The sequence below is a fragment of the Ascaphus truei genome, chromosome 2 (assembly GCF_040206685.1).
Source record: "Ascaphus truei isolate aAscTru1 chromosome 2, aAscTru1.hap1, whole genome shotgun sequence".
Lineage (NCBI taxonomy): Eukaryota > Metazoa > Chordata > Amphibia > Anura > Ascaphidae > Ascaphus > Ascaphus truei.
Genome location: NC_134484.1, coordinates 316,939,009 through 316,958,634, shown reverse-complemented (window position 1 = coordinate 316,958,634; position 19,626 = coordinate 316,939,009). Strand labels below are relative to the sequence as shown.

Genomic DNA, 19,626 nt, shown 5'->3' with positions numbered 1-19,626 from the left:
TTATATTTCGCTTTGCGGCGGCATCGCAGACTCCCGGACATTTGATTTGTTCAGGGGCTGTCACATGAGGTGACAGCCCTTGAAAATCAAATATTCCCGGCTTCCAAAGTCCGCTCCATCGCATTGCCGCTCTCGCGCTTACTATAAGCGCACGCGGCGGCAATGTGTTTGTTTTTGGGCGGCATCGCCGGCACTATACGCACGGCCTTACTCAGGTCCTTGATCAGCTTGGCTTACAAGCACGCACTCCCTCAGTCACACAATCTCTCACGCACTCCCTCAGTCACACAATCTCTCACGCACTCCCTCAGTCACACAATCTCTCACGCACTCCCTCAGTCACACAATCACGCACGCACTACCTCAGTCACACAATCACGCACGCACACGCACTTAGTCACGCACACGCACTCAGTCACGCAGACGCACTCAGTCACGCACACGCAGACACACGCAGACACACACGCAGACACACACGCAGACACACACGCAGACACACTCAGACAGACACACTCAGACAGACACACTCAGACAGACACACACACTCAGACACACACACACACACTCAGACAGACACACACACTCAGACAGACACACACACTCAGACAGACAGACAGACACACACACTCAGACAGACAGACACACACTCAGACAGACATACAGACACACACACAGACAGACACACACACACACACACACACACACACACACACACACACACACACACTCAGACAGACACACACACACACACACACACACACTCAGACAGACACACACACACACACTCAGACACACACACACACATTAGCACAGAATGCAGTAGAAGAGGACCTCCTCCTCCCCCGTAGCCTGTAACTCACATGCAAAGTTCCGTTCTGCTGCAGCAGCAGCAGGCTAGAGCGAGATCTGAGGAGGGAGGAGGGAGGAGGGAGGAGGAGAACGGAGGGAGAAAAGCCAGGAGCTGCAGTGCGGGCGGAATCACTGCTATAGCAGCTGATTGATGGCGCACCCGATCTCCCCCTTCCCCCTGCCATCTGGCCCCGTTCCCCATTACCCTTTAACTGCACTCCCACTCAGTAAGGGACCACAATGAAGGAGGTTGCTGTATTGGAGGTGCGCACGCACGCACGCCGCCCCCTGGTGTCCGTACTCGCGAAGCACGTGTACGTACATAGGGGTATGGTGTAACTAAAAAAAAATGTACGTACTTGCAAGTGTACGTAAAGTGGGTGTATGTAAAACGGGGTATGCCTGTACTGTAACACTTAACATTTAATTGTACAGTAGTCTACACAAGGCTTGCTACTCACACTTGGACTGTTCATGAGATGTGACATAAATTTGTACTCTATGCAGGGCCGCCAACAGGAGGGGTCTGTCGGGGTTGGTGTCCCGGGCCCGTTGGCTAAGGAGGCCCAGCCATCCAGCTCTCCACATTTCCCCCGACCTCTGGCTAGGCCCTGCTGCCGGTCACGGCTGGGCCCCGACTCTCAGCTGCCTGTAAGCCTCTTCCTTTCTCTGCCCCATGGCGCTGAGCTTCCACTGCCAGCTCGCAACGGGGCTCTCTGTCATCAGCGCACGGTGCACCGGAAGCTGGGTCAAGCTTACTTCCGGCGCTCTGATGTCAGAGAGCCTGTTGCGCGCCCGCAGTGGAAGATTGGCGGCATGGGTCAGAGAATGGAAGAGGCTTATAGGCAGCTCAGAGCGGGGACCAGTCGTGACCGCCACACGTCCTGGCCAGAAGTCGGGGGAATCTGCAGCACTGGCCGGGCCCCCCCAGCCATTGGACCCCCCGCAGACACCGGGCTTGTCTGACCCAAGGTAAGTATTTTTATATGTATTGGGGGTATTTTTCATATATTTATTCAACCCCATCAGGGCTTTCACACATTTTTTCACCAGTCCATGAGATAACTATTACATATATTTAGTGTAGGTACCTGCATACGGTTATGCCTTGTCGTGGCAAAATTACCACTATATATATATATATATATATATGTATATATATATATATATATATATATATATATAAAAACAAGCAAAAAATTGAAGTAGCGCCGCTAAATAACCCAATTTATATATATAAATAGATTATATTTAGAAAACCAGTAGCTATTAATGGATGTGCTTAGCGGGGCGGCTAAAGTTAGGCTAGTACACTATGATAAAACCTTAAAATAATACAATATAAATGCGATCTCTTGACAATTGAACCCTAAAAAATATAGAAAAAAATTTAAAAAATATATTTAATATGTAAAAAATAGAAAAAATTGCCAAAAATGAATAAAGATAAAAAACCTTCAATACATAAAGTCCTGTTCCAATGGCAATGTCTTCAGTTTCCTGCAGCCCGTTTCAAAGGGATCACCAGTACCTAATATATCTAGAAAAAAGGAAAGAGAAAGAAACAGGCGCACACCTAGTGCATTACCACAATAAAAATGTATTAAAGGAACATAAAATCTAATAAATGCCCACTCACAAAGGTACAGCAAATATAAGCGTGTATGAGATAGGCTCTCATGTGCCAAACAGCTCGATCACCAGCGTCCGGCTGCAGTCAATGGCGTCATCACGTGAGTCTCCTCCGTGGAACCGGAACCGGAAATGGGGTCCTTCGCCTTTGGTGTTCAATAGGACAGGTCCCTCCAGGAAACGAAAGCCTCCAATGTCACTAGTATGGTAGGTTATTGGCCGTGAGAGCCGCACACGAGAGCCAAAGTTCTATGATCAAGTAGTAGCAGTGTTCGTGGGCAAATGGCGGCCGGAATCTAGCCACGCCCTACGCGTTTCGTCATCAAATGACGACTTCTTCAGGGGATGAAGAAGTCGTCATTTGATGACGAAACGCATAGGGCGTGGCTAGATTCCGGCCGCCATTTGCCCACGAACACTGCTGCTACTTGCTCATAGAACTTTGGCTCTCGTGTGCGGCTCTCACGGCCAATAACCTACCATACTAGTGACATTGGAGGCTTTCGTTTCCTGGAGGGACCTGTCCTATTGAACACCAAAGGCGAAGGACCCCATTTCCGGTTCCGGTTCCACGGAGGAGACTCACGTGATGACGCCATTGACTGCAGCCGGACGCTGGTGATCGAGCTGTTTGGCACATGAGAGCCTATCTCATACACGCTTATATTTGCAGTACCTTTGTGAGTGGGCATTTGTTAGATTTTATGTTCCTTTAATACATTTTTATTGTGGTTATGCACTAGGTGTGCGCCTGTTTCTTTCTCTTTCCTTTTTTCTATATATATATATATACAGTGTTCGACAAACCTATACATTTGCTCGCCCCGGGCGAGTGGATTTAACCCCCGGGCGAGTAAATATTGGCCCAAGCAGCACACGTTTGGTACTAGGTGGCGAGTAGATTTTTTTGTGTGGCGAGTAGATTTTTTGGTGATTTGTCAACCACTGTATATATATATATATATATATATATATATATATATATATATATATATATATATATATATATATATATATATATATGTGTGTGTGTGTGTGTGTGTGTATATAAGTGTCAAAAGGAGTGCTACTGGGCATGGCTAAATGTATACAACAAGAAACAAAGAAATCCAGAGCAACATCCAATGTGACAAAAATACACAGTGAAATACCTATATATCTCTTGAAAAAGGTTAATTTAGTTAACCCTTTGGCCCACACCCAGTAGCACTCCTTTGACACTTATATACATATATTTTGTGGTCATTTTGGGGGGTTTCTGAGAGCTTGCTGGGTATCTGTGTGTTTGGTAACTTTGGCCAGCTCGTCTCAGCTATTTTGGAGGTAATGGATCCTCCCTCACAGGGTTTAAGATCACCCCTCCCCACATTCCAAGTAAGCAGGTTTTCTTTTCATGCAGCTTGTTGTGACAGGTTCAATGCTAGGACCATTCTTCCTCTAATTATTGAGATAAATAAGAATTTTAATCAGTTAGTGTTAGGACCCGCAAATTGGTCATGCCTTGAAGTGGCTCGCAGGCTTATACGCTTTGGCCAAAGGGTTAACTAAATGACCCTTTTTCAAGAGATATATAGGTATTTCACTGAGTATTTTTGTCACATTGGATGTTGCTCTAGACTTCTTTATGTCTTATTGTATACATTGATAAATAAATCTAGTAACCACAGGAGGTCATTGATCAAAGTTTCCTGGCTGCAGAACCAGGGCAAAACTAGTAAATAAAGATGAAAATCCAATTGGTTCCAAAGGGGATGTGTTTCCCTATTAAATATGTTGCAATATATTACCCAATGTTTGCCAACGGGTGACTACAATAAATAAACCCCAGGGAGAGAAGTTTTTCTTTTACTAAAAAACAGTGGAGCAGTGGTGAAGGGAGCAGGTCCTTTACTTAAATGTTTTCTATGCTAGTACATTATATGGTAAATTATCCCTGTTTTTTCCCTTTGATGCAACAATTGTATAAAATGTCAGTAATTCGTTGAAATGATGACACCTTATATATATAAAAAAAAAAAAAAATCTTATAATTGGAGATTTTCTTATACAACTAAACCCAGATATAATCCTATCCATTTTTATATTTAAAGCTCATCAAAACTGAGACCAGGGCATCCACAACAAAATAGCACATAGAAAATATGTAATTTGTCAATCCTCATTTCATGAATCAGGACTTTGTTAATTATTTGTGTTAGTGCAAAAAATGTCAGACAAGGGTACTGCAATCTGTATAACACATGTACTGAGAATAAAACCTTTTGGAAAAATCAGACACATATGGGAGAGTCAAGTAAATCTTAAACCTCACTTTTCATGTCCTTCCTCCAATTAGACCAATTTGTTATGTACCAAAATGAATCCCTTTTACAATGACATTTCATGGCTATTTGTTCTCACTCTCACACTGTCCTTCTCCTTTTTTTGTTAGCAGATATTTCCAAATAAATGTTCACTTTTGGATATGCTGCATCATTATATAAAAAATTGAACATTTGTATCTGCCTTTGTTGATGGCAGACATTGGCAATAATAATACAATAGGTTACATAGTTACATACTGTAGTAAATGAGGTTGAAAAAAGACATATGTTCACCAAGTTCAATCTATGCTACAGTAAATGTAGACGACAGATACTTTACCTTATATTTGTATTTACTGTACATTGATCCAGAGAAAGGGAAACAAAAACCCCAGTGAAATATCATCCAATGATATCTCAAAAGGGGAAAAATAAATTAATTCCTGACTTCAAATAATGGCAATCAGATTTCTCCCTGGATCAACATCCTTCCCCTGTTTACTTACTGTATGTAGCCATGTCTCCCTCTTACCTTCAGGCTGAAGACCACATGTTGCCAGGCAACCAATAGTGCTGCTAGAATCTTCTGAGGGGAGATTGGAACGTTAGTTGAGCTGACAGTTAGGACAGTTAGGGCAGTTAGGAGTTGGAAGCTGGACACTGAAGGGGTAGGGTGTGAGTGTGCAGGTGCCTGTGGCATCTGCACTAAGCCAGAGACTCCTGATTGGCCCCAGCTAGGCCCAACTCCCCCCCCCCCCAAGTTTGTGGCTGCTACAGGGACAGGCCCATAGATAGGGATACTGCCCCTGTAGCTTGTAGTGAGGAACACAGCCAGGACACAGCAGCATCCTGACCCTTGGTGGGGTGGGACCAGACCATCCCACGGAAGAGACTGTCATTGAGGTGGACATCCCACATGGGGACCACCCCACGAGGAAGCACTGGAGCCGCGGATCATCATTGTGTCCATGTACCCCATTGCAGAACGCAGAGTCCGCACCCGGGCAGGTACCCCACACCAAGTGCACCAACATACACTATAGTGGCAGCGCTGACCACATATAAGGGTGTGGGGTTATATCCTTGTAGAAACTAGAGTAGTTGGGTGCATGAGGGCCCCGTCAGGTACTGTGGGGACTGTGAACAAGTGTGTGGGACACTTGGTGGGTGGTTACGGCCGTGTGAGGCCTGGTGGGTAGGCTGTAACCAGTAGTAATACTATCATTCTGTAGTAAAGTTGTTACTTTATGTTTCACCCAGTGTGTGTGGTTATTGTATAAGCTATATAAATCGGTCCTATACCGGGTAATTCCACACAGCAGAATCAATTACAGGTGGGGCACTGAAGAACACCTTAGGCTCCACCCTACACCCTACACCTTAGGCTCCCTGCAGCGGAGGCACAGACGTCCTATGAGCCACAGGTATTGCACCACCCACACCGTAGCCACACATCCTCCAAGGGGGCGGGGGAAAGTGTGCAACACATTTTGTATATCCCTGAATACCTTTAATTTCTAAAAAAAATGTCCAACCTTTTTTTAGAACATATCTATTGTATTTGCCATCCCAGTCTCCATGGGTAACGAATTCAAAATTTTAACTGCCCTTACTGTAAAGAACCCTTTCCTTTTTTGATGGTGAAATATCCTTTCCTGCAACCTTAAGGGATGATCCCTTTGTTTGTGCTTTGCATTATATTAATAGCCAGCTAGCAATATAACTCCTCCCTACTGTATTTGTGCCTTTCTGTTAACATAACTGTGAGAGAGAAAAAAAGATTTATTAAAGAAAATATTCCTATTAAAACAATGTAATTTGATAAATCTGATATTTTTGGATCAGGTGCACTTTGATATCATGGTTTTTCAGCTGAAAATTCTCCTCTAAAGTTCTTCACTTCTCAGCCCCTTCTTATATTGTTCAAAATCCTCATTATGGGGGAGATTTACTAAGCACTGATGCAGGATATCTCACCCTGATCTATGGCCATTGTAGTAAACAAAAACTGGATTGCAAAACTCTGCAATAACCAATAGTAAATCCCAGTGTACGTGCTCACCTCCTTTGCTCTTCTCAAGCCTGTCGTTTCTGATTCCCATGTGTTTTTACTGCTCTTTCTCACTGGAAATGTTTCTATCACACTGCCCCCTACCTGCAGTAGTACACTTTTTTCCTCCACCAAGATCCCTCTCTCCTCCAGCTTCAAGGCCTTCCTGCAAAGTCACATTTACAATGCAGCATTTCCATAGCAGAGTAATGTGACTACATGACCCACTTACTGTCTTGATATAAGATGTGCCAAACTATTGTATAGTTGTCGGGGATAGTACCTACAGTCCCATCATTCAATTGTATCTATATAATTTCCCATAAATTATACACAGATTTATATATATATTTCTCATTTCAAACGCTGTGTTACATATGTGTTTTTGTTTGTGTAATACTGTATGTACATTTAATCTGAGATTTAAATTTATATTTATTTTATTCATGTTAAATACAATTTATTTATTTTTTGTCACAGCTGGGGATTTTGATGGCTGAACCGTAAATGTGCTGTTACACATTTAGTGGTTTTAAAATGAGTGGGAATCATTTCTATTGAGATTTTTTCAGTTGATTCTGCCGCCAAGGAAGCAGCAACATTGACGGGCTGAGATACAGTAGGTCATGGGCTCTAAACATTTTGTTGCAGGCTAGCCTGTAATAAAAACGAACCTTATAAGTTTCTATGAGGAGGTAAGTAGGAATTTAGACCAGGGTAATGCAGTTGATGTGGTCTACTTAGATTTTGCACCTGGATTGAAAACTGGTTGAAGGATAGACAACAGACAGTTGTCATAAATTGAACTTTTTCCAGTTAGGCTAAAGTTGGAGTGGAGTACCTCAAGGGTCGGTACTGGGACCCCGGTATTTTAACTTGTTTATTAATTATTTTGAGGTTGGCATAGTGAGTAAAGTCTCCATCATTGCTGATGACACTAAATTGTATAAGGTAGTAGTATCAGAGCAGGATGACATTTCTCTCCAGAAGGACTTGGATAAACTGGAAACTTGGGCAGGTACATGGCAAATGAGGTTTAATACCGATAAATGTAAGGTTATGCATTTGGGAAGCAAGAATAAACAGGCGACTTACAAATTAAATGGGGATGAATTGGGGTAATCCTTGATGGAGAAGGATTTAGGAGTGCTTGTAGACAGCAGGCTTAGTAATAGTGCCCAAAGTCATGCAGTAGCTGCAAAGGCATTAAACAGGCAATGGATGGAAGGGAAGTAAACATAATTATGCCCCTTCATAAAACATTAGGGAACAACTCCTTAGAAAAGACATTATGGAATTAGAGTGCAGAGAAGAACCACCAAATTAATAAAGGGGATGGATAATCTGAGTTATAAGGAGAGGCTATCTAAATTAGATTTGTTTACATTAGAAAAGAGGTTCTAAGTGGGGCTATCATAACTATATACAAATATATTCGGGGACAATACAACTATTCATCCTAAGGGCAGTACATATGACACAGGGTCATCCCATAAAGTTGGAGGAAAGGAGATTTCACCAGCAACAAAGGAAAGGGATCTTTATAGTAAGAGCAGTTAAAATGTGGAATTCATTACCCAGGGAGACTGTGATGGCACATACAATAGATATCTTCAAAAAATGGTTGGACATCTTTTTTTTTAGAAAGGAAAGGTATATAGGGATATACCAAATAAGTAAACATTGGAAGGATGTTGATCCAGGGAGTAATCTGATTGCCAATATTTGGAGCCAGGAAGGAATTTATTTCCCCCCTTATATTAGATTCTATTTCACTGGGGGTTTTTTTGTTTCCCTTCTTCTGTATCAATATACTGTAAATAAAAATAAAAGATAAAGTATCTGTCATCTAAATTTAGCATAGGTTGAACTTGATTAACGAACGTAATTTTTCAACCTCATCTATTATGTAACTATGTAACCCCCTCCCAGGTGTTAGTGACCAAAGGGCACATTCACAGTTTAATGAATAACCACCATCATGTGCAGTTTCATGCAGCAATGTATATTGGAATTGCAAATAAAATTAACACATTCACTATCTGCTCCTAACAATTTAACACATATATTTAATATATTATCTGATGTATCCCTGATTAACAATGTATGGGGTAAAATGGTAAGACAATAAACATTGAGCAATTCACCACACTTTATTTGTGAGTACACTACCAAATATTTATCAAATGTAATTCTCAACAGGGGCCATATTTATAAAGACTAGCAATTTACCTACAGTAAATGAGAGATTGTGATGATCTTGACAAATAACTTCCAGTTATTAGAAAAATATTTTTGAGTTAACTGGATTTACTTTCTACGTCACACCACAGGATAGAAAACCTAAATGATACCATACACCAAAAGTATAGAATTTTAGGACTTAAATATATACTAAAAGATACAATTAAATATAGAACTCAGAAGCATTGCCATGTTAGGAAGTCTAACACTGAAGTAAAAAAAAAAGCTTTTTCTTTTTTCTTTCCATTGCTATAATTTCCCTTTTCCCTGCTTCTAACCCCTCACGATCTCCAAGTCTAAAACATTTGTCTACCTCCTGTTTCCACCTTCTCTCGCTTACATTTTAATTTCCCCTGACCTACTTTCCCTCTGATTTGTGATGCTACTGAGCGATAGGATCGCTGCAGAGGAACAGTTGCAGCCAACATTATTACTCCCGCTGGTGCAGTGGGACAAACAAACGCACTAGCGCAAGCATCCCCCGTTCTGCAGAATTGACCATGCATTAAAAGGTGGCAGGGGTAATGCATCCTCTAACTTACTGCAACACGCCAGTGGGAGCAATAACGTGTGCTACATCTGGATTCTGTACAACTTATAAACTTCTGCTATAATGCTGGTGTTAGATTTAAAAAACAAATATATTCTAAGAATGCTCTTATTAATTTATATACAGTGGATATATATCGAACACAAATATTTAAATCCATCCAATATACCAAAAAATAAAGCAGTGCAATGTTTTGAGCCTACATGGCTCTTTGCCTTATAGGCTCGAAACATCCCGCTGTTTTATTTTCTGGCTATATTGGATGGATTAAACAATTTCTGTTGAATACTTGGTAAGTGCTGATAACTTTTGTTTGATCTATACTATTTTTGAACTGGCGAGGTGATCCAAGTTTGGCTGCAGGCACCCCACAAAGATAGATAATGCATTTCTTCTTTGTTGGTATTACTTTGATATTTTTCTGTACTGTAGTTAATAGTATTTATATGTATGTATATATCAAGATTGTTTGAAAAGTAATTATGAGGCATTAATTACTGAAACAGATCATCATACAGTAAGTACCTGATATGCTTAAATCCAGTGTTCCCAAAAATCCCATACCCATAATATTACATAATTTTTTACAAGATAGAAATAAGTAAAACAAAGAGTGATAGAATCTTTCTAGAGAAGCCCATTACATTGATAAGTTGCTTAAAATTTGTTTTGAAGAGAAGAGTGGAAATGTGGAGCACAACCATCGTACAAAAAGAGCAGGGGATCAAGAGGGGACTCCATTAAAAATATATATTTATTAGATCACATGAGATCACAAAAAGGTAAAAACTGCACCTATGCATTTCACACACAAAGCGGTTTATCAAGGTGTCTGAGCACTACATCCTCGTGAACTCTACTTCTCTAAAAAAAATAGTTTTGTCCCACGAAGTTAAACGTCAGTTAACACTTGTTTTCTAATTTATAGTATTACACATTTTCTATCTTTATCAACTTATCCCTGAAGGCCTACTGTAACTCTAAGGGACACATTGGTAAATGCCAGGGAATCAGCAATTCCCCATGTTTTCTTTAGGAATACACTATAAATTAATGATTTCACATCATTACTAGCTTTAACTTATATGTCAGTGATATGGTACTTTCCATACTTGTGAACAGTAAATCACTTATGTTTTAGAGGTGAACTTTTAACTACAGCAAGGCCCCCCAAGTTCAGTTCTTGAGAGCATTTAACGGGCAGTTTTCCCAACTTCTCTATTTAACACTTAATTAACCTAGCTTTATTTATCACTAAGACAACTTGCGTAAATGTGTGCTGACTTAGAAACCTGGTCTGTTGGTTGCTCTCAAGGGCTGAACTTGGAGAACACTGACCCTGATATTTTAATACCATATGTCTAAGTGTACTTTTCAGTAAATTAGTAACTAAACATACAGTATTGCCAATATGAATAAGAAACCAAGAAAGAGTACATTTTACTACAGCCGCGGCCGCTTTTATTTTAACACTTCTCGGATATTTTCCGGTGATTTTTTCCGAATGCTTCGCCGCGTTCGTGCAACATTCATACCGTATTCATGCCGTATTCATGTCGCATTCATGCCGGCGTCATCCGCGCTTGATCTGTTTAATGAGAAGGGTTCGGATTTAATTGGTTGCAATTCTTCGCGTATCCGCCAGGTGGCAGATATCCATGAATTGTAATGAATTCTAATGTACACACTACATGTGCTTCAGTAATGTGTCGACTTGCAGGTGTTTAAAAAATACTACAGTGGTCCTTTGTGAATTGACCTTGGTACTGAAGAAGTTACAACACTGTGGGCCTCATGCAGTAAGCGACGATTATGTGAAATCGGCAAGCTTATCGATTAGTCATGTTATTGGCGTTTTTCCCTCTCCGTATGCAGTAAGTGCCGAATACATTCAAAATCAACCAGAAAACAAATCCGCCCACTCTCACGATGATGAGCCGATCACACACAGGTGTATCGGCGTGCGTGGCGGGGTGCTGTTAGGTTGCACAATCACAAATCTTGCTGAATCAGGCGAAACAAGCATGTTTTTGATTGCGCGCCATATTTAAAGGCAACGTGTACTGCTAATCATTCTCTGTGTTGTTGGGAGTGAGAGAGAGAGAGAGACGCACAGAGCTGGACGATTGAAGATTTGCATATTGACTGAGAGACTTGTTGTGTATTGGGTGAGCTTTGTCCTTTGTTGTTTTGTTTACATCTTTGTCTTGTTTTATATGTGGAAGTGGGTCGTGTGATTGCCTGTACATTTCTTGTCTGTTTTTTGTGAGTGCTGGAAGTATGCCCGCAAAGCGTGGGAAGAGTGATGCTGGTGGGAGTGGGAGTGCTACTCGTGCGAGTACGCGTCGGAGTGAACGTTCTGTTCAGGGGAGTGATGTTGCTGGTGCACCGAGTGGTGTTGCTGGGAGTGGGAGTGCTGTTGTTGGGAGTGGGAGTGCTGGTGCTGCGAGTGGTGTTTCTGGGAGTGGGAGTGCTGTTGTTGGGAGTGGGAGTGCTGGTGCTGCGAGTGGTGTTGCTGGGAGTGGGAGTGCTGTTGTTGGGAGTGGGAGTGCTGTTGTTGGGAGTGGGAGTGCTGTTGCTGTGAGTGGGAGTGCTGGTGCTGGGAGTGCTGGTGCTAGGAGTGTGAGTGCTGGTGCTAGGAGTGTGAGTGCTGGTGCTAGGAGTGGGAGTGCTGGTGCTAGGAGTGGGAGTGCTGGTGCTAGGAGTGGGAGTGCTGGTGCTGGGAGTGCTGCTGGTGGCGCAGTTGCTGATGGGGTGTCTGGTGGTGGCGTGCTTGCTGGTGGCCAGCTTTTGGAGGCTCTTCCATTGGAAGAAGGAGAGTCCAGTCAGCACCAGCCAAGCTCTGACCCTAAACCTGCTCGGAAAAAACGTGTGGAGAAGCCACGTAATCCTCGCTTCAATGACCAGGAAAATAGGGCTCTTGTCACTGGCATTCTGGAGTACTATGACAGTCTCTATGGACATTTAGTAGGTAAGTGTAACTTTACATTTATTATTCAAATACATGTGATCCTAGGTCATCTGAGTTTTGTTCATATGCAAATATGGGTACACAATATCTTTCTATGTTCATTAGTGTGGAAACACAGCTTTTTATCATGCCTTACAAGGACAAATAAACACAGGCGGTCAATTTGCCAGAACTGCATACAATATGAATGCAACCTTGCTTACATGTATAGGTTTAGTAGTGAATGCTCATGTGCTGCACATATTACACATAAAACAGCATGTTTGCTATCTCTTGGAACAGCTAGCAGTGTAGGAAACTGGTGCTTATATTATTATTAATTTACCTCATATCTTTTATATGTTTTTCAAGGGCGGACAAGTGCAGCAAGCAAAAAAGAAATGTGGGACACAATAGTCATTGGTGTCAATGCCTGTGGGAATAGTGTCAGGGACAAGTATCATTGTCGGAAAAGATTTGATGATATTAGGTCCAAATTGAAAAAGAAAATACAAGACCAACGCGTGCATGCTACTGGCACTGGAGGTGGGCCCACACCACAACGTCTCATATTGACTCCATTGGAGGAGCTGCTTCGGCCAAAATTACTTACCGTCGTCGTGGAAGGCTTGGCTGGTGACCGTGACATTGGAATTTATCCGTCACAATTTCCAGCAGGTGATAAATATTACTGTACTAGGCGTGTCGTTGCTTACAGTTATTTTGCATATTTACACTGCTTTTTATACTGTCTTCACAATATAAGCATACCTGCATCTATATATGTATATGTCTGATTCTGTATATATTTATCTCAAAATAGACATATATGTAGTAGTCCTACTAAAAGCAGTAACTAATATAGCACGTGCCATTGCGTGCTCATTTACATGTGAATTCCCAAAATGCATAGCTGCAGTGGAAGCAATTGATGGTGGGCGAAGATGGGGAACAACAGGGTAGTACACATGTGTAACACATGTTAATCAGAAATTATTAGTAGCTACAGGTACAGAACAGAAATATGTATCATATTATTGTGTATTTTATTGATTTTACTCCGACAAACATGACATTACTGCCTATTTTAAGCATGCATCAAAGAAATTGCATGTAACGGCCTACAAACATCACTGGCACTAACACATCTATAGTTGCTTATGAAAAGGTCCATTTTTGCTTTATGTCATATACAGACAGCATAATGAGGCACACGTATCATATGTTATGTCATTGTTTTCATAACTTAAACACTGCAGATGACTACTTAGCTCATCTACCATTGTGTTAAAGCAGCTGCAATTAATATCTCATCACAGCATACACTTCAACAGAGGGGGTGGGGTTCAGCACACACACTAATTACAGCCTCATTTCACGGTCAACTTAGTTCACACCATTTGCACCTGTTTCAAGTCATTGAAAGGTGTGGCTGATTAGGCTTTTTGGGGAAGGGAATACCTTTCTTACAACCTGAATAGCACAACTGAAGTTAATCACACTCATTTGAAAGCTTAACTCTAGCTACTAAATGCCCCAACAACTCATTACTTATCAAAGCGTACGTCACACATTAGTTCACTCATATCTATAGTTGAACTACTATGAAAGACACATTATCACACACTGCATGTGTTGTCTTGTTGAGTCACAGCCACATTCAGGTGTGCCACATCTTCGATTAATGTACCACACATATCCTCTACCAAAAACAACACTTTTTGCAATATGACCACCTTCATGATAACCATTGTGAATGGTCATCTCATGATAGTTATGTACATTATGATACTGATATCACTACACAACATATGATTTTTATGTACTCATTTAATCTATTTATCCTCACGCATTACTGCAGAAACATAGTATGTTGTATGTTAGGGAACTCAAAAATTCTAAGTACACAGGCATGTACAGTGTTATTACAACTATTTATGTTCACTTTCACACACATTTTCGGTTAAGGAACTGATGTTGTTAGTTAATCATAAATACAGAACATACAATAAGTGTTTGTTCAATATTTACACATGTAAATGTAAAACTTATGTTATTGTTATATATAGTTGCCCCTGGAGGACATGTGTCACCTGAGATGGAACAAGTGTCTTCACCTGGGTCAGCCAGCTCAACACTACTAGAAGGTGAGTGTATCATTTGCTGGCCATATAATATGTGCTCTTCTATATGTTATGTTGTCATGTGCATTATTTGTTTTGCACATCTTCTTTAAATAGGATTACTTAGTGTCAGTGAAAATTAAGTGTAAGGCAACATGTATTGTGTTAGTGATGTTAATTATCATGTAGGACTTCTGAGTTTAGAGCAACTTTTCATTCATTCATATTTCATACTGAGTCCAAACATTATTCGTAAGTCAAGGTAGTTTTTAATGAGGTTATAAAACGTATGCTAACATGTTAGGTGTTACTTAGGACACAGTACAATTACATAGTAACACAGCATACATTAACATGCCATTTAATAATGTGTACATTTCTTTTTAGAACATCATGGTGATGAGGATGATGAGTATGATGAGGATGACGCCACAGAAGAGACTGAAATACAATCATGTGACCATGAAGAGGTGCCAATAGAAACTGTTGTACCGCCAAATCGTCCATCAACTTCCACATACGATGCAATTGTAGCTTCAGAGGGAAAAATAGTGGACGCAGAAAATCGTCGCCATTCAGACATGATGACAGTGCTGGAAAGGATGATTGGACTGCAGGAAGAAACAGTATCACAATTGGCACATCTCCACAGAGTCTTCATTGAAGTGCCTAAACAGTTGCAAAAAATCAACACCTCATTCGAAGCATTAGTTGTTCAGCAAACACAAGCTAATTACTGGAGAATGACTAATGTACCACAATTCAACACCTCCCAGCCAGGATCTGTTCATGCAGGTCAGTTTTCACCACATTCATCTGATATTCATTCACCAGGCCCAAATGTTACCGGTCAAGTAGCAGACATTGCTGTGCAGGTTCCTGATGACATCCTACCGCTGCCATCTGTACAAATTCAGCAGCAGACACCTACAAAGGAGGCGACAAAAACAAAACAAGACACACATGAAACAGACCAACCATCACTTGTGCAGTGTCTACCAACTTGCTCACATGTGTCACTGGGCACAAGCCCTGTCCGTGAACAGTCACTACCCAAAAGCCCTGTAGGTGAGTCGCTGCCCAAAAGCCCTGTAGGTGAATCGCTGCCCAAAAGCCCTGTAGGTGAATCGCTGCCCAAAAGCCCTGTAGGTGAATCACTGCCCAAAAGCCCTGTAGGTGAGTCACTGGCCACAAGCCCTGTAGGTGAGTCACTGGCCACAAGCCCCGTAGGTGAACAGTCACTGGCCACAAGCCCTGCCCGTGAAGTGCCAGAGGCCACTCAAAGTGGCTCTGTTGTGCCTAAAGTTGGTGGCAAAAGAAAAAGGAAAATTCAAGAGACAACAAGCAGGCCTGTTACTCGCTCGCAAAAGGAACAAAAAAAATAAATGTTATAATTCAGAAAATATGTCTTTGGCCTTGTTTTGTTGACTTCAGATTATCTAATTACTATTGTATGTATGCTGAAGACTGTGTTGTTTCCAAACTTTCAACTATGTTCTTGTACACGTGAAGTTTTGGAAATGTTAACACTCATAATTAATTGTGTTATAAATATTTATGTTGTAATCGTCTGTTCAGTAATGGTCCACCAGGAGCCAGTTGCTAAGTTTAGAGAAGCTGCCATTGACTTTGCAGCAAAACATTGCATTTGGGTGTGTTAATTGATGTAAGAATTGCATATGCATATTAGTCACATGCAATTATTAAAACACCTAAGTAAGTGCAAACATCTTTCTTGTACGTGTACAGCAGGATTATGTGTAAATTATTACTTACCTTTGCCTTGCTTGGCCATTGTAATTTTGTCCTTTAATCAGTTGTGTGTTCGTTTCTATAACATCTCAGAATGTATAATAATATATATATACACACACACACACACACACACACTGAGTGTGAGTGTGAGTGTGAGTGTGTGAGTGTGTATATATATATGTATATGTGTGTATATATATATGTATATGTGTGTATATATATATGTATATGTGTGTATATATATATGTATATGTGTGTATATATATATGTATATGTGTGTATATATATATGTATATATATATATATATATATATATATATATATATATATATATATATATATAGTACTATATAAACTGGTATACACAAACTAATACACTTCATGCTTCCTTGTGAAAACACTATTTTAATAATACAGGCCTAATGTTTGAGAAATATCCTAAGTATGAGACTCTAACAGTATTGTGCTTAAACAAATGTTTATTACTTAATTCAATCATGTTTCTCACCATTTAAATAGGTTTCATACAAGGTATACTTAATGCCATCAATGTTGTGTGTACTCCTGCAATATAAAAAAAAATAAAATATTATATATAAATATATATATATTTTTATAAGAGATATATTTATATATATATATATATATATATATATATATATATATATATATATATATATATATATATATACACACGTATTTAAACTCATGCAGACAGGGAGTTAACCAGACTTTCACATACACACAGAAATGTAAGCGGGGAAAAAACATTTCTTTTTGCAGGTGTGTTTTTACTGATATGCCTGGCTAAGAAATATTTTCACACACTGGTCTTTGTTAGTTTTCAAAAAAACACTATGTGAACGCATTCACAGTCTAGGGATGTTTTTCACAAACGAGATAAAAGAAGGAGAAATGTTTCTCCCACAGTCCCATATCACGAACCACAACTGTTAACCCAATTAGACAAACAAATCCAATTGGCGTTTGAAATAAGGAGTCAAAGTAGTTACTTTTGTTGACCTTGACAAGGAAAAACAGGAGTTTGTTAGCCATTCAGCACATTCATTTTGATGAGCAAATAACACAGACCTGCACACAGCTTTTGTGCTACTCAGACATGGCTGATGAATTCGTTAACAATATTAATCCCCTTTTAGGGTATAAGTACATGATCTGTGAAGCCATCTTGAACAGTCGCGGACAGAAAGCAAGCACACGCCAAATCGATGATTTCATTCGAGCAAAATATCCTTATTACCAAGACCGTAAGCATGCACGGAATTTTAATTCCTCAATAAGATTCACTTTATCAAGTAATGACTTTTTTGAACGTGACCAGGATAAGCTACAACACACCTATGGTTTCTGGAAGATTGCCCCGGAAAAACAATTTATCCTGAAAGACGGCACTTATATTGTCGTGAAAGGCATATTTATTCCTAATGGCAATAGCAATGTATCCGCTACTACTGATCCGTTTGAATCGATACGTGCTGCAATATCTGCAGCCTCCATTCCTGAAACCCACATTGTACAAGAACAAAAGTACTATGATTATGTACCAAGCCTTTCAGCTGAAATTGCATTGGAATGGGAACCGGAAGAAATGAACCTACCTCCCGACCAATTATTTGAAGAAAGCAGTGGCGATTCCTATGAGCGCATCCTGGAGGAGATATGTGCCATACTGGATTCAGCGGTTGGGTTAAGCGTGGATGAAAATGGCTTGCATTTCTGGAGCGACCAGTTGCAGCCAGGCGAAGAGTTAATTCTAGAAGAATGGTAAATATAACAATCGTTATGCGTTGACTCTGCGTTTAATTTTTTTTTTTTTTTGTAACCACCATTTTCACTTTCAATGCGTGGATACAGCGTAACATTGCAGACTGCATAACATGTAGCGATCACAAACAAATTGTTTCCTAATACAATATAGTAGGACCTGAAAGAGTAGTACACATTGCTGACGGAATAAATATACGTACTTTCCTATCCCTTTAAACATATTAGCAACATTTTACCATTACTCTAACACATACCTGTTTTGTTATCATGCAACATCTACAACATTGAAAACCGGGTCCACCACGTATGACGTGGGACCCTTGTCATGGGCCAAGGCGTCCTTAAAAAGGATTAGTGATGTAAGTCCCGCCCCCAAGCGACGTGCGCGCCTCAAAGCCTATTGGCTGTCATGTTTTGTTATAGTAACGGTAACTGCAGTGTGTGATGCGTGCGGCTCAGTGTTTGTAGGCGTACCCTGGGCGTTAGCCGAATGTTAATTGAGTGGGAGGAGTGTTAGCGTGCGTTTCACGCTGGCTTAACATGACGTCACACGTATTGCATTTGCGCATTGTGTTATCGGCCGTGCTTTCTGTTCAAACACGTCTGTTTAAAAAGAATACAGATGTACTCGTTTAGAACGAATGTAGTTTCGTCTTCATTGTATTTGAAATAAAGATGTTATGTTTACTGGTATTTTCAACATGTATTGAACGCACAACGTACGCTTTGTTTTGCGCATGCGCTAACAGTTAGTGGAGCCAAGCGTGAAGTGCGTGCGCACACAAAGATGTGCGCGCACATCTTTCAGTATACAGGCAACGTTCACTTCTTATACATAGTTATGCCTGCTACAAATTTAAAGAAACATTACATACTGATGAACAGTTTTACTTCTAACATATAAGTGAGTGACGTGTGTATCTACACAATCATATAGAGCTGCGTAACGCGTTGTCACGGATGCATATCTAGTAAGGTGCCATCTTTGACCATCATGTGTTTGCTGTATTTCAGAGATGTCAGGGAAGATACAATCGGATCAATGTATGATTTCAGAAGAGTCTACCTTTATATGAGATGATTGTGAGGAGGAGCCACCGACTACTATACTACATATGGAACTAATTTTATATTGCTTGCAGCGCTTATTAACAAACAATTAAAAATGTGATACCCTTATGCCTATATTGCATAAGCACTTAATTAACATAATGATGTTGCAAAAGAGTGCCTCATGAATTTTTATTGAGTGTTCTTTAATGACTACTAACATTTTATGACATGGTGTGTTTTATATATAACAACCATTCCCACTCTGCTAACACATTTGTGTATTCTAATATGTAATGGAACGTATGACTGTCGAAACTATGTAACAATAA

The 19,626-nt window shown here is 40.4% G+C and overlaps 1 protein-coding gene and 1 long non-coding RNA gene across 3 annotated transcripts in view; both read right to left on the bottom strand.

Annotated features, from left to right (window-relative positions):
- STAC (SH3 and cysteine rich domain) overlaps nt 1–19,626 on the bottom strand; it is a 335,966-nt gene that overhangs the window by 278,766 nt on the left and 37,574 nt on the right. The gene's annotated exons all lie outside the window — the stretch shown is intronic.
- On the bottom strand, nt 15,013–18,267 carry LOC142488682 (uncharacterized). Its single transcript, XR_012799578.1, has 3 exons — nt 18,076–18,267; nt 16,965–17,020; nt 15,013–15,628 (listed from the first exon to the last, which is right to left on the bottom strand). It is a non-coding gene; the product is annotated as an uncharacterized LOC142488682 (long non-coding RNA).